The following is a 13,418-nucleotide window of genomic DNA, read 5'->3' as shown; positions in this document are numbered from 1 at the left end:
TTAGTGGATCGGAAATGTGATTGTCGTATCCCAAAAGAAAATCCTGTCGTTTCCATAGAAACGTTACTCGATTTAGAAGGAAATTTCTTAGAACACATAGTACTCGTATTTCTAGCGACGCAATTTCCCTGTGAATTCGTCAATGTTTGGGAGTGAGGGATGCAGTAAAGAAGGTTTAGTGGATCGGAAATGTGATTGTCGTATCCCAAAAGAAAATCCTGTCGTATCCATAGAAACGTTACTCGATTTAGAAGGAAATGTCTTAGAACACATGGTACTCGTATTTCACAGCGACGGAATTTCCGTGTGAATTCGTCAATGTTTGGGAGTGAGGGATGCAGTAAAGAAGGATTAGTGGGACGGAAATGTGATTGTCGTATCCAAAAAAAAAATCCTGTCGTTTCCATAGAAACGTTACTCGATTTAGAAGGAAATGTCTTAGAACACATAGTACTCGTATTTCACAGCGACGGAATTTCCGTGTGAATTCGTCAATGTTTGGGAGTGAGGGATGCAGTAAAGAAGGATTAGTGGATCGGTAATGTGATTGTCGTATCCCAAAAGAAAATCCTGTCGTTTCCATAGAAACGTTACTCGATTTAGAAGGAAATGTCTTAGAACACATAGTACTCGTATTTCATAGCGACGCAATTTCCCTGTGAATTCGTCAATGTTTGGGAGTGAGGGATGCAGTAAAGAAGGTTTAGTGGATCGGAAATGTGATTGTCGTATCCCAAAAGAAAATCCTGTCGTATCCATAGAAACGTTACTCGATTTAGAAGGAAATGTCTTAGAACACATAGTACTCGTATTTCACAGCGACGGAATTTCCGTGTGAATTCGTCAATGTTTGGGAGTGAGGGATGCAGTAAAGAAGGATTAGTGGATCGGCAATGTGATTGTCGTATCCCAAAAGAAAATCCTGTCGTTTCCATAGAAACGTTACTCGATTTAGAAGGAAATGTCTTAGAACACATAGTACTCGTATTTCACAGCGACGGAATTTCCGTGTGAATTCGTCAATGTTTGGGAGTGAGGGATGCAGTAAAGAAGGATTAGTGGATCGGAAATGTGATTGTCGTATCCCATAAGAAAATCCTGTCGTTTCCATAGAAACGTTACTCGATTTAGAAGGATATGTCTTAGAACACATAGTACTCGTATTTCACAGCGACGGAATTTCCGTGTGAATTAGTCAATGTTTGGGAGTGAGGGATGCAGTAAAGAAGGATTAGTGGATCGGAGATGTGATTGTCGTATCCCAAAAGAAAATCCTGTCGTTTCCATAGAAACGTTACTCGATTTAGAAGGAAATGTCTTAGAACACATAGTACTCGTATTTCATAGCGACGCAATTTCCGTGTGAATTCGTCAATGTTTGGGAGTGAGGGATGCAGTAAAGAAGGATTAGTGGATCGGAAATGAGATTGTCGTATCCCAAAAGAAAATCCTGTCGTTTCCATAGAAACGTTACTCGATTTAGAAGGAAATGTCTTAGAACACATAGTATTCGTATTTCATAGCGACGGAATTTCCGTGTGAATTCGTCAATGTTTGGGAGTGAGGGATGCAGTAAAGAAGGATTAGTGGATCGGAAATGAGATTGTCGTATTCCAAAAGAAAATCCTGTCGTTTCCATAGAAACGTTACTCGATTTAGAAGGAAATGTCTTAGAACACATAGTACTCGTATTTCATAGCGACGGAATTTCCGTGTGAATTCGTCAATGTTTGGGAGTGAGGGATGCAGTAAAGATGGATTAGTGGATCGGAAATGAGATTGTCGTATCCCAAAAGAAAATCCTGTCGTTTCCATAGAAACGTTACTCGATTTAGAAGGAAATGTCTTAGAACACATAGTACTCGTATTTCACAGCGACGGAATTTCCGTGTGAATTCGTCAATGTTTGGGTGTGAGGGATGCAGTAAAGAAGGATTAGTGGATCGGAAAAGAGATTGTCGTATCCCAAAAGAAAATCCTGTCGTTTCCATAGAAACGTTACTCGATTTAGAAGGAAATGTCTTAGAACACATAGTACTCGTATTTCACAGCGACGGAATTTCCGTGTGAATTCGTCAATGTTTGGGAGTGAGGGATGCAGTAAAGAAGGATTAGTGGATCGGAAATGTGATTGTCGTATCCCACAAGAAAATCCTGTCGTATCCATAGAAACGTTACTCGATTTGGAAGGAAATGTCTTAGAACACATAGTACTCGTATTCCACAGCGACGGAATTTCCGTGTGAATTCGTCAATGTTTGGGAGTGAGGGATACAGTAAAGAAGGATTAGTGAATCGGAAATGAGATTGTCGTATCCCAAAAGAATATCCTGTCGTTTCCGTAGAAACGTTACTCGATTTAGAAGGAAATGTCATAGACCACATAGTACTCGTATTTCATAGCGACGGAATTTCCGTGTGAATTCGTCAATGTTTGGGAGTGAGGGATGCAGTAAAGAACGATTAGTGGATCGGAAATGAGATTGTCGTATCCCAAAAGAAAATCCTCTCGTTTCCATAGAAACGTTACTCGGTTTACAAGGAAATGTCTTAGATCACATAGTACTCGTATTTCATAGCGACGGAATTTCCGTGTGAATTCGTCAATGTTTGGGAGTGAGGGATGCAGTAAAGAAGGATTAGTGGATCGGAAATGAGATTGTCGTATCCCAAAAGAAAATCCTGTCGTTTCCATAGAAACGTTACTCGATTTAGAAGGAAATGTCTTAGAACACATAGTACTCGTATTTCACAGCGACGGAATTTCCGTGTGAATTAGTCAATGTTTGGGAGTGAGGGATGCAGTAAAGAAGGATTAGTGGATCGGAGATGTGATTGTCGTATCCCAAAAGAAAATCCTGTCGTTTCCATAGAAACGTTACTCGATTTAGAAGGAAATGTCTTAGAACACATAGTACTCGTATTTCATAGCGACGCAATTTCCGTGTGAATTCGTCAATGTTTGGGAGTGAGGGATGCAGTAAAGAAGGATTAGTGGATCGGAAATGAGATTGTCGTATCCCAAAAGAAAATCCTGTCGTTTCCATAGAAACGTTACTCGATTTAGAAGGAAATGTCTTAGAACACATAGTATTCGTATTTCATAGCGACGGAATTTCCGTGTGAATTCGTCAATGTTTGGGAGTGAGGGATGCAGTAAAGAAGGATTAGTGGATCGGAAATGAGATTGTCGTATTCCAAAAGAAAATCCTGTCGTTTCCATAGAAACGTTACTCGATTTAGAAGGAAATGTCTTAGAACACATAGTACTCGTATTTCATAGCGACGGAATTTCCGTGTGAATTCGTCAATGTTTGGGAGTGAGGGATGCAGTAAAGATGGATTAGTGGATCGGAAATGAGATTGTCGTATCCCAAAAGAAAATCCTGTCGTTTCCATAGAAACGTTACTCGATTTAGAAGGAAATGTCTTAGAACACATAGTACTCGTATTTCACAGCGACGGAATTTCCGTGTGAATTCGTCAATGTTTGGGTGTGAGGGATGCAGTAAAGAAGGATTAGTGGATCGGAAAAGAGATTTTCGTATCCCAAAAGAAAATCCTGTCGTTTCCATAGAAACGTTACTCGATTTAGAAGGAAATGTCTTAGAACACATAGTACTCGTATTTCACAGCGACGCAATTTCCGTGTGAATTCGTCAATGTTTGGGAGTGAGGGATGCAGTAAAGAACGATTAGTGGATCGGAAATGTGATTGTCGTATCCCACAAGAAAATCCTGTCGTATCCATAGAAACGTTACTCGATTTGGAAGGAAATGTCTTAGAACACATAGTACTCGTATTCCACAGCGACGGAATTTCCGTGTGAATTCGTCAATGTTTGGGAGTGAGGGATACAGTAAAGAAGGATTAGTGAATCGGAAATGAGATTGTCGTATCCCAAAAGAATATCCTGTCGTTTCCGTAGAAACGTTACTCGATTTAGAAGGAAATGTCATAGACCACATAGTACTCGTATTTCATAGCGACGGAATTTCCGTGTGAATTCGTCAATGTTTGGGAGTGAGGGATGCAGTAAAGAACGATTAGTGGATCGGAAATGAGATTGTCGTATCCCAAAAGAAAATCCTGTCGTTTCCATAGAAACGTTACTCGGTTTACAAGGAAATGTCTTAGATCACATAGTACTCGTATTTCATAGCGACGGAATTTCCGTGTGAATTCGTCAATGTTTGGGAGTGAGGGATGCAGTAAAGAAGGATTAGTGGATCGGAAATGAGATTGTCGTATCCCAAAAGAAAATCCTGTCGTTTCCATAGAAACGTTACTCGATTTAGAAGGATATGTCTTAGAACACATAGTACTCGTATTTCACAGCGACGGAATTTCCGTGTGAATTAGTCAATGTTTGGGAGTGAGGGATGCAGTAAAGAAGGATTAGTGGATCGGAAATGTGATTGTCGTATCCCAAAAGAAAATCCTGTCGTTTCCATAGAAACGTTACTCGATTTAGAAGGAAATGTCTTAGAACACATAGGACTCGTATTTCATAGCGACGCAATTTCCGTGTGAATTCGTCAATGTTTGGGAGTGAGGGATGCAGTAAAGAAGGATTAGTGAATCGGAAATGAGATTGTCGTATCCCAAAAGAAAATCCTGTCGTTTCCATAGAAACGTTACTCGATTTAGAAGGAAATGTCTTAGAACACATAGTATTCGTATTTCATAAAGACGGAATTTCCGTGTGAATTCGTCAATGTTTGGGAGTGAGGGATGCAGTAAAGAAGGATTAGTGGATCGGAAATGAGATTGTCGTATCCCAAAAGAATATCCTGTCGTTTCCATAGAAACGTTACTCGATTTAGAAGGAAATGTCTTAGAACACATAGTACTCGTATTTCATAGCGACGGAATTTCTGTGTGAATTCGTCAATGTTTGGGAGTGAGGGATGCAGTAAAGAAGGATTAGTGGATCGGAAATGAGATTGTCGTATCCCAAAAGAAAATCCTGTCGTTTCCATAGAAACGTTACTCGATTTAGAAGGAAATGTCTTAGAACACATAGTACTCGTATTTCATAGCGACGGAATTTCCGTGTGAATTCGTCAATGTTTGGGAGTGAGGGATGCAGTAAAGAAGGATTAGTGGATCGGAAATGAGATTGTCGTATCCCAAAAGAAAATCCTGCCGTTTCCATAGAAACGTTACTCGATTTAGAAGGAAATGTCTTAGAACACATAGTACTCGTATTTCATAGCGACGGAATTTCCGTGTAAATTCGTCAATGTTTGGGAGTGAGGGATGCAGTAAAGAAGGATTAGTGGATCGGAAATGAGATTGTCGTATCCCAAAAGAAAATCCTGTCGTTTCCATAGAAACGTTACTCGATTTAGAAGGAAATGTCTTAGAACACATTTTACTCGTATTTCACAGCGACGGAATTTCCGTGTGAATTCGTCAATGTTTGGGTGTGAGGGATGCAGTAAAGAAGGATTAGTGGATCGGAAATGAGATTGTCGTATCCCAAAAGAAAATCCTGTCGTTTCCATAGAAACGTTACTCGATTTAGAAGGAAATGTCTTAGAACACATAGTACTCGTATTTCACAGCGACTTAATTTCCGTGTGAATTCGTCAATGTTTGGGAGTGAGGGATGCAGTAAAGAAGGATTAGTGGATCGGAAATGTGATTGTCGTATCCCAAAAGAAAATCCTGTCGTTTCCATAGAAACGTTACTCGATTTAGAAGGAAATGTCATAGACCACGTAGTACTCGTATTTCATAGCGACGGAATTTCCGTGTGAATTCGTCAATGTTTGGGAGTGAGGGATGCAGTAAAGAACGATTAGTGTATCGGAAATGAGATTGTCGTATCCCAAAAGAAAATCCTGTCGTTTCCATAGAAACGTTACTCGATTTACAAGGAAATGTCCCAGATCACATAGTACTCGTATTTCATAGCGACGGAATTTCCGTGTGAATTCGTCAATGTTTGGGAGTGAGGGATGCAGTAAAGATGGATTAGTGGATCGGAAATGAGATTGTCGTATCCCAAAAGAAAATCCTGTCGTTTCCATTGAAACGTTACTCGATGTAGAAGGAAATGTCTTAGAACACATAGTACACGTATGTCACAGCGACGGAATTTATGTGTGAATTCGTCAATGTTTGGGAGTCAGGGATGCAGTAAAGAAGGATTAGTGGATCGGAAATGAGATTGTCGTATCCCAAAAGAAAATCCTGTCGTTTCCATAGATACGTTACTCGATTTAGAAAGAAATGTCTTAGCACACATAGTACTCGTATTTCACAGCGACGGAATTTCCGTGTGAATTCGTCAATGTTTGGGAGTGAGGGATGCAGTAAAGAAGGATTAGTAGATCGGAAATGTGATTGTCGTATCCCAAAAGAAAATCCTGTCGTTTCCATAGAAACGTTACTCGATTTAGAAGGAAATGTCTTAGAACACATAGTACTCGTATTTCATAGCGACGCAATATCCGTGTGAATTCGTCAATTTTTGGTAGTGAGGGATGCAGTAAAGAACGATTAGTGGATCGGAAATGTGATTGTCGTATCCCAAAAGAAAATCCTGTCGTTTCCATAGAAACGTTACACGATTTAGAAGGAAATGTCTTAGAACACATAGTACTCGTATTTCATAGCGACGGAATTTCCGTGTGAATTCGTCAATGTTTGGGAGTGAAGGATGCAGTAAAGAAGGATTAGTGGATCGGAAATGTGATTGTCGTATTCCAAAAGAAAATCCTGTCGTTTCCATAGAAACGTTACTCGATTTAGAAGGAAATGTCTTAGAACACATAGTACTCGTATTTCATAGCGACGGAATTTCCGTGTGAATTCGTCAATGTTTGGGAATGAGGGATGCAGTGAAGAAGGATTAGTGGATCAAAAATGTGATTGTCGTATCCCAAAAGAAAATCCTGTCGTTTCCGTAGAAACGTTACTCGATTTAGAAGGAACTGTCTTAGAACACATAGTAATCATATTTCATAGCGATGGAATTTCCGTGTGAATTCGTCAACGTTTGGGAGTGAGGGATGCAGTAAAGAAGGATTAGTGGATCGGAAATGTGACTGTCGTATCCCAAAAGAAAATCCTGTCGTTTCCATAGAAACGTTACTCGATGTAGAAGGTAATGTCTTAGAACACATAGTACACGTATTTCACAGCGACGGAATTTCCGTGTGAATTCGTCAATGTTTGGGAGTGCGGGATGCAGTAAAGAAGGATTAGTGGAATGGAAATGACATTGTCGTATCCCAAAAGAAAATCCTGTCGTTTCCATAGAAACGTTACTCGATTTAGAAGGATATGTCTTAGAACACATAGTACTCGTATTTCACAGCGATGTAATTTCCGTGTGAATTCGTCAATGTTTGGGAGTGGGGGATGCAGTAAAGAAGGATTAGTGGATCGGAAATGAGATTGTCGTATCCCAAAAGAAAATAATGTCGTTTCCATAGAAACGTTACTCGATTTAGAAGGAAATGTCTTAGAACACATAGTACTCGTATTTCACAGCGACGGAATTTCCGTGTGAATTCGTCAATGTTTGGGAGTGAGGGATGCAGTAAAGGAGGATTAGTGGATCGGAAATGTGATTGTCGTATTCCAAAAGAAAATCCTGTCGTTTCCATAGAAACGTTACTCGATTTAGAAGGAAATGTCTTAGAACACATAGTACTCGTATTTCACAGCGACTGAATTTCCGTGTGAATTCGACAATGTTTGGGTGTGACGGATGCAGTTAAGAAGGATTAGTGGATCGGAAATGTGATTGTCGTATCCCAAAAGAAAATCCTGTCGTCTCCATAGAAACGTTACTCGATTTAGAAGGAAATGTCTTAGAACACATAGTTCTCGTATTTCATAGCGACGCAATATCCGTGTGAATTCGTCAATGTTTGGGAGTGAGGGATGCAGTAAAGAACGATTAGTGGATCGGAAATGTGATTGTCGTATCCCAAAAGAAAATCCTGTCGTTTCCATAGAAACGTTACTCGATTTAGAAGGAAATGTCTTAGAACACATAGTACTCATATTTCATAGCGACGCAATTTCCGTGTGAATTCGTAAATGTTTGGGAGTGAGGGATGCAGTAAAGAAGGATTAGTGCATCGGAAATGTGATTGTCGTATCCCAAAAGAAAATCCTGTCGTTTCCATAGAAACGTTACTCGATTTAGAAGGAAATGTCTTAGAACACATAGTACTCGTATTTCATAGCGACGGAATTTCCGTGTGAATTCGTCAATGTTTGGGAGTGAGGGTTGCAGTAAAGAAGGATTAGTGGATCGGAAATGTGATTGTCGTATCTCAAAAGAAAATCCTGTCGTTTCCGTAGAAACGTTACTCGATTTAGAAGGAAATGTCTTAGAACACAAAGTACTCGTATTTCATTGCGATGGAATTTCCGTGTGAATTCGTCAACGTTTGGGAGTGAGGGATGCAGTAGAGAAGGATTAGTGGATCGGAAATGTGACTGTCGTATCCCAAAAGAAAATCCTGTCGTTTCCATAGAAACGTTACTCGATGTAGAAGGAAATGTGTTAGAACACATAGTACACGTATTTCACAGCGACGGAGTTTCCGTGTGAATTCGTCAATGTTTGGGAGTGAGGGATGCAGTAAAGAAGGATTAGTGGATCGGAAATGAGATTGTCGTATCCCAAAAGAAAATCCTGTCGTTTCCATAGAAACGTTACTCGATTTAGAAGGAAATGTCTTAGAACACATAGTACTCGTATTTCACAGCGACGGAATTTCCGTGTGAATTCGTCAATGTTTGGGAGTGAGGGATGCTGTAAAGAAGGATTAGTGGATCGGAAATGTGATTGTCGTATCCCAAAAGAAAATCCTGTCGTTTCCATAGAAACGTTACTCGATGTAGAAGGAAATGTCTTAGAACACATGGTACACGTATTTCACAGCGACGGAATTTCCGTGTGAATTCGTCAATGTTTGGGAGTGAGGGATGCAGTAAAGAAGGATTAGTGGATCGGAAATGAGATTGTCGTATCCCAAAAGAAAATCCTGTCGTTTCCATAGAAACGTTACTCGATGTAGAAGGAAATGTCTTAGAACACATAGTCCACGTATTTCACAGCGACGGAATTTCCGTGTGAATTCGTCAATGTTTGGGAGTGAGGGATGCAGTAAAGAAGGATTAGTGGATCGGAAATGTGATTGTCGTATCCCAAATGAAAATCCTGTCGTTTCCATAGAAACGTTACTCGATTTAGAAGGAAATGTCTTAGAACACATAGTACTCGTATTTCACTTCGACGGAATTTCCGTGTGAATTCGTCAATGTTTGGGAGTGAGGGATGCCGTAAAGAAGGATTAGTGGATCGGAAATGAGATTGTCGTATGCCAAAAGAAAATCCTGTCGTTTCCATAGAAACGTTACTCGATTTAGAAGGAAATGTCTTAGAACACATAGTGCTCGTATTTCACAGCGACGGAATTTCCGTGTGAATTCGTCAATGTTTGGGAGTGAGGGATGCAGTAAAGAAGGATTAGTGGATCGGAAATGTGATTGTCGTATCCCAAAAGAAGATCCTGTCGTTTCCATAGAAACGTTACTCGATTTAGAAGGAAATGTCTTAGAACACATAGTACTTGTATTTCACAGCGACGGAATTTCCGTGTGAATTCGTCAATGTTTGGGAGTGAGGGATGCAGTAAAGAAGGATTAGTGGATCGGAAATGTGATTGTCGTATACCAAAAGAAAATCCTGTCGTTTCCATAGAAACGTTACTCGATGTAGAAGGAAATCTCTTAGAACACATAGTACACGTATTTCACAGCGACGGAATTTCCGTGTGAATTCGTCAATGTTTGGGAGTGTGGGATGCAGTAAAGAAGGATTAGTGGATCGGAAATGAGATTGTCGTATCCCAAAAGAAAATCCTGTCGTTTCCATAGAAACGTTACTCGATGTAGAAGGAAATGTCTTAGAACACATAGTACACGTATTTCACAGCGACGGAATTTCCGTGTGAATTCGTCAATGTTTGGGAGTGAGGGATGCAGTAAAGAAGGATTAGTGGATCGGAAATGTTATTGTCGTATCCCAAAAGAAAATCCTGTCGTTTCCATAGAAACGTTACTCGATTTAGAAGGAAATGTCTTAGAACACATAGTACTCGTATTTCACATCGACGGGATTTCCGTGTGAATTCGTCAATGTTTGGGAGTGAGGGATGCAGTAAAGAAGGATTAGTGGATCGGAAATGAGATTGTCGTGTCCCAAAAGAAAATCCTGTCGTTTCCATAGAAACGTTACTCGATTTAGAAGGAAATGTCTTAGAACACATGGTACTCGTATTTCACAGCGACGGAATTTCCGTGTGAATTCGACAATGTTTGGGTGTGAGGGATGCAGTAAAGAAGGATTAGTGGATCGGAAATGTGATTGTCGTATCCCAAAAGAAAATCCTGTCGTTTCCATAGAAACGTTACTCGATGTAGAAGGAAATGTCTTAGAACACATAGTACACGTCTTTCACAGCGACGGAATTTCCGTGTGAATTCGTCAATGTTTGGGAGTGAGGGATGCAGTAAAGAAGGATTAGTGGATCGGAAATGTGATTGTCGTATACCAAAAGAAAATCCTGTCGTTTCCATAGAAACGTTACTCGATGTAGAAGGAAATCTCTTAGAACACATAGTACACGTATTTCACAGCGACGGAATTTCCGTGTGAATTCGTCAATGTTTGGGAGTGTGGGATGCAGTAAAGAAGGATTAGTGGATCGGAAATGAGATTGTCGTATCCCAAAAGAAAATCCTGTCGTTTCCATAGAAACGTTACTCGATGTAGAAGGAAATGTCTTAGAACACATAGTACACGTATTTCACAGCGACGGAATTTCCGTGTGAATTCGTCAATGTTTGGGAGTGAGGGATGCAGTAAAGAAGGATTAGTGGATCGGAAATGTTATTGTCGTATCCCAAAAGAAAATCCTGTCGTTTCCATAGAAACGTTACTCGATTTAGAAGGAAATGTCTTAGAACACATAGTACTCGTATTTCACATCGACGGGATTTCCGTGTGAATTCGTCAATGTTTGGGAGTGAGGGATGCAGTAAAGAAGGATTAGTGGATCGGAAATGAGATTGTCGTGTCCCAAAAGAAAATCCTGTCGTTTCCATAGAAACGTTACTCGATTTAGAAGGAAATGTCTTAGAACACATGGTACTCGTATTTCACAGCGACGGAATTTCCGTGTGAATTCGACAATGTTTGGGTGTGAGGGATGCAGTAAAGAAGGATTAGTGGATCGGAAATGTGATTGTCGTATCCCAAAAGAAAATCCTGTCGTTTCCATAGAAACGTTACTCGATGTAGAAGGAAATGTCTTAGAACACATAGTACACGTCTTTCACAGCGACGGAATTTCCGTGTGAATTCGTCAATGTTTGGGAGTGAGGGATGCAGTAAAGAAGGATTAGTGGATCGGAAATGTTATTGTCGTATCCCAAAAGAAAATCCTGTCGTTTCCATAGAAACGTTACTCGATTTAGAAGGAAATGTCTTAGAACACATAGTACTCGTATTTCACATCGACGGAATTTCCGTGTGAATTCGTCAATGTTTGGGAGTGAGGGATGCAGTAAAGAAGGATTAGTGGATCGGAAATGAGATTGTCGTATCCCAAAAGAAAATCCTGTAGTTTCCATAGAAACGTTACTCGATTTAGAAGGAAATGTCTTAGAACACATAGTACTCGTATTTCACAGCGACGGAATTTCCGTGTGAATTCGACAATGTTTGGGTGTGAGGGATGCAGTAAAGAAGGATTAGTGGATCGGAAATGTGATTGTCGTATCCCAAAAGAAAATCCTGTCGTTTCCATAGAAACGTTACTCGATTTAGATGGAAATGTCTTAGAACACATAGTACTCGTATTTCACATCGACGGAATTTACGTGTGAATTCGTCAATGTTTGGGAGTGAGGGATGCAGTAAAGAAGGATTAGTGGATCGGAAATGAGATTGTCGTATCCCAAAAGAAAATCCTGTCGTTTCCATAGAAACGTTACTCGATTTAGAAGGAAATGTCTTAGAACACATACTACTCGTATTTTACAGCGACGGAATTTCCGTGTGAATTCGTCAATGTTTGGGAGTGCGGGATGCAGTAAAGAAGGATTAGTGGATCGGAAATGAGATTGTCGTATCCCAAAAGAAAATCCTGTCGTTTCCATAGAAACGTTACTCGATTTAGAAGGAAATGTCTTAGAACACATAGTACTCGTATTTCACAGCGACGGAATTTCCGTGTGAATTCGACAATGTTTGGGTGTGAGGGATGCAGTAAAGAAGGATTAGTGGATCGGAAATGTGATTGTCGTATCCCAAAAGAAAATCCTGTCGTTTCCATACAAACGTTACTCGATTTAGAAGGAAATGTCTTAGAACACATAGTACTCGTATTTCATAGCGACGCAATATCCGTGTGAATTCGTCAATGTTTGGGAGTGAGGGATGCAGTAAAGAACGATTAGTGGATCGGAAATGTGATTGTCGTGTTCCAAAAGAAAATCCTGTCGTTTCCATAGAAACGTTACTCGATTTAGAAGGAAATGTCTTAGAACACATAGTACTCGTATTTCATAGCGACCCAATTTCCGTGTGAATTCGTCAATGTTTGGGAGTGAGGGATGCAGTAAAGAAGGATTAGTAGATCGGAAATGTGATTGTCGTATCCCAAAAGAAAATCCTGTCGTTTCCATAGAAACGTTACTCGATTCAGAAGGAAATGTCTTAGAACACATAGTACTCGTATTTCATAGCGACGGAATTTCCGTGTGAATTCGTCAATGTTTGGGAGTGAGGGATGCAGTAAAGAAGGATTAGTGGATCGGAAATGTGATTATCGTATCCCAAAAGAAAGTCCTGTCGTTTCCGTAGAAATGTTACACGATTTAGAAGGAAATGTCTTAGAACACATAGTACTCGTATTTCACAGCGACGCAATTTCCGTGTGAATTCGTCAACGTTTGGGAGTGAGAGATGCAGTAAAGAAGGATTAGTGGATCGGAAATGTGACAGTCGTATCCCAAAAGAAAATCCTGTCGTTTCCATAGAAACGTTACTCGATGTAGAAGGAAATGTCTTAGAACACATAGTACACGTATTTCACAGCGACGGAATTTCCGTGTGAATTCGTCAATGTTTGGGAGTGAGGGATGCAGTAAAGAAGGATTAGTGGATCGGAAATGAGATTGTCGTATCCCAAAAGAAAATCCTGTCGTTTCCATAGAAACGTTACTCGATTTAGAAGGAAATGTCTTAGAACACATAGTACTCGTATTTCACAGCGACGGAATTTCCGTGTGAATTCGTCAATGTGTGGGAGTGAGGGATGCAGTAAAGAAGGATTAGTGGATCGGAAATGTGATTGTCGTATCCCAAAAGAAAAAT

This window comes from Schistocerca piceifrons, chromosome 5 (assembly GCF_021461385.2).
Source record: "Schistocerca piceifrons isolate TAMUIC-IGC-003096 chromosome 5, iqSchPice1.1, whole genome shotgun sequence".
Taxonomy (NCBI): Eukaryota; Metazoa; Arthropoda; class Insecta; order Orthoptera; family Acrididae; genus Schistocerca; species Schistocerca piceifrons.
This window is presented reverse-complemented; position numbering follows the sequence as displayed.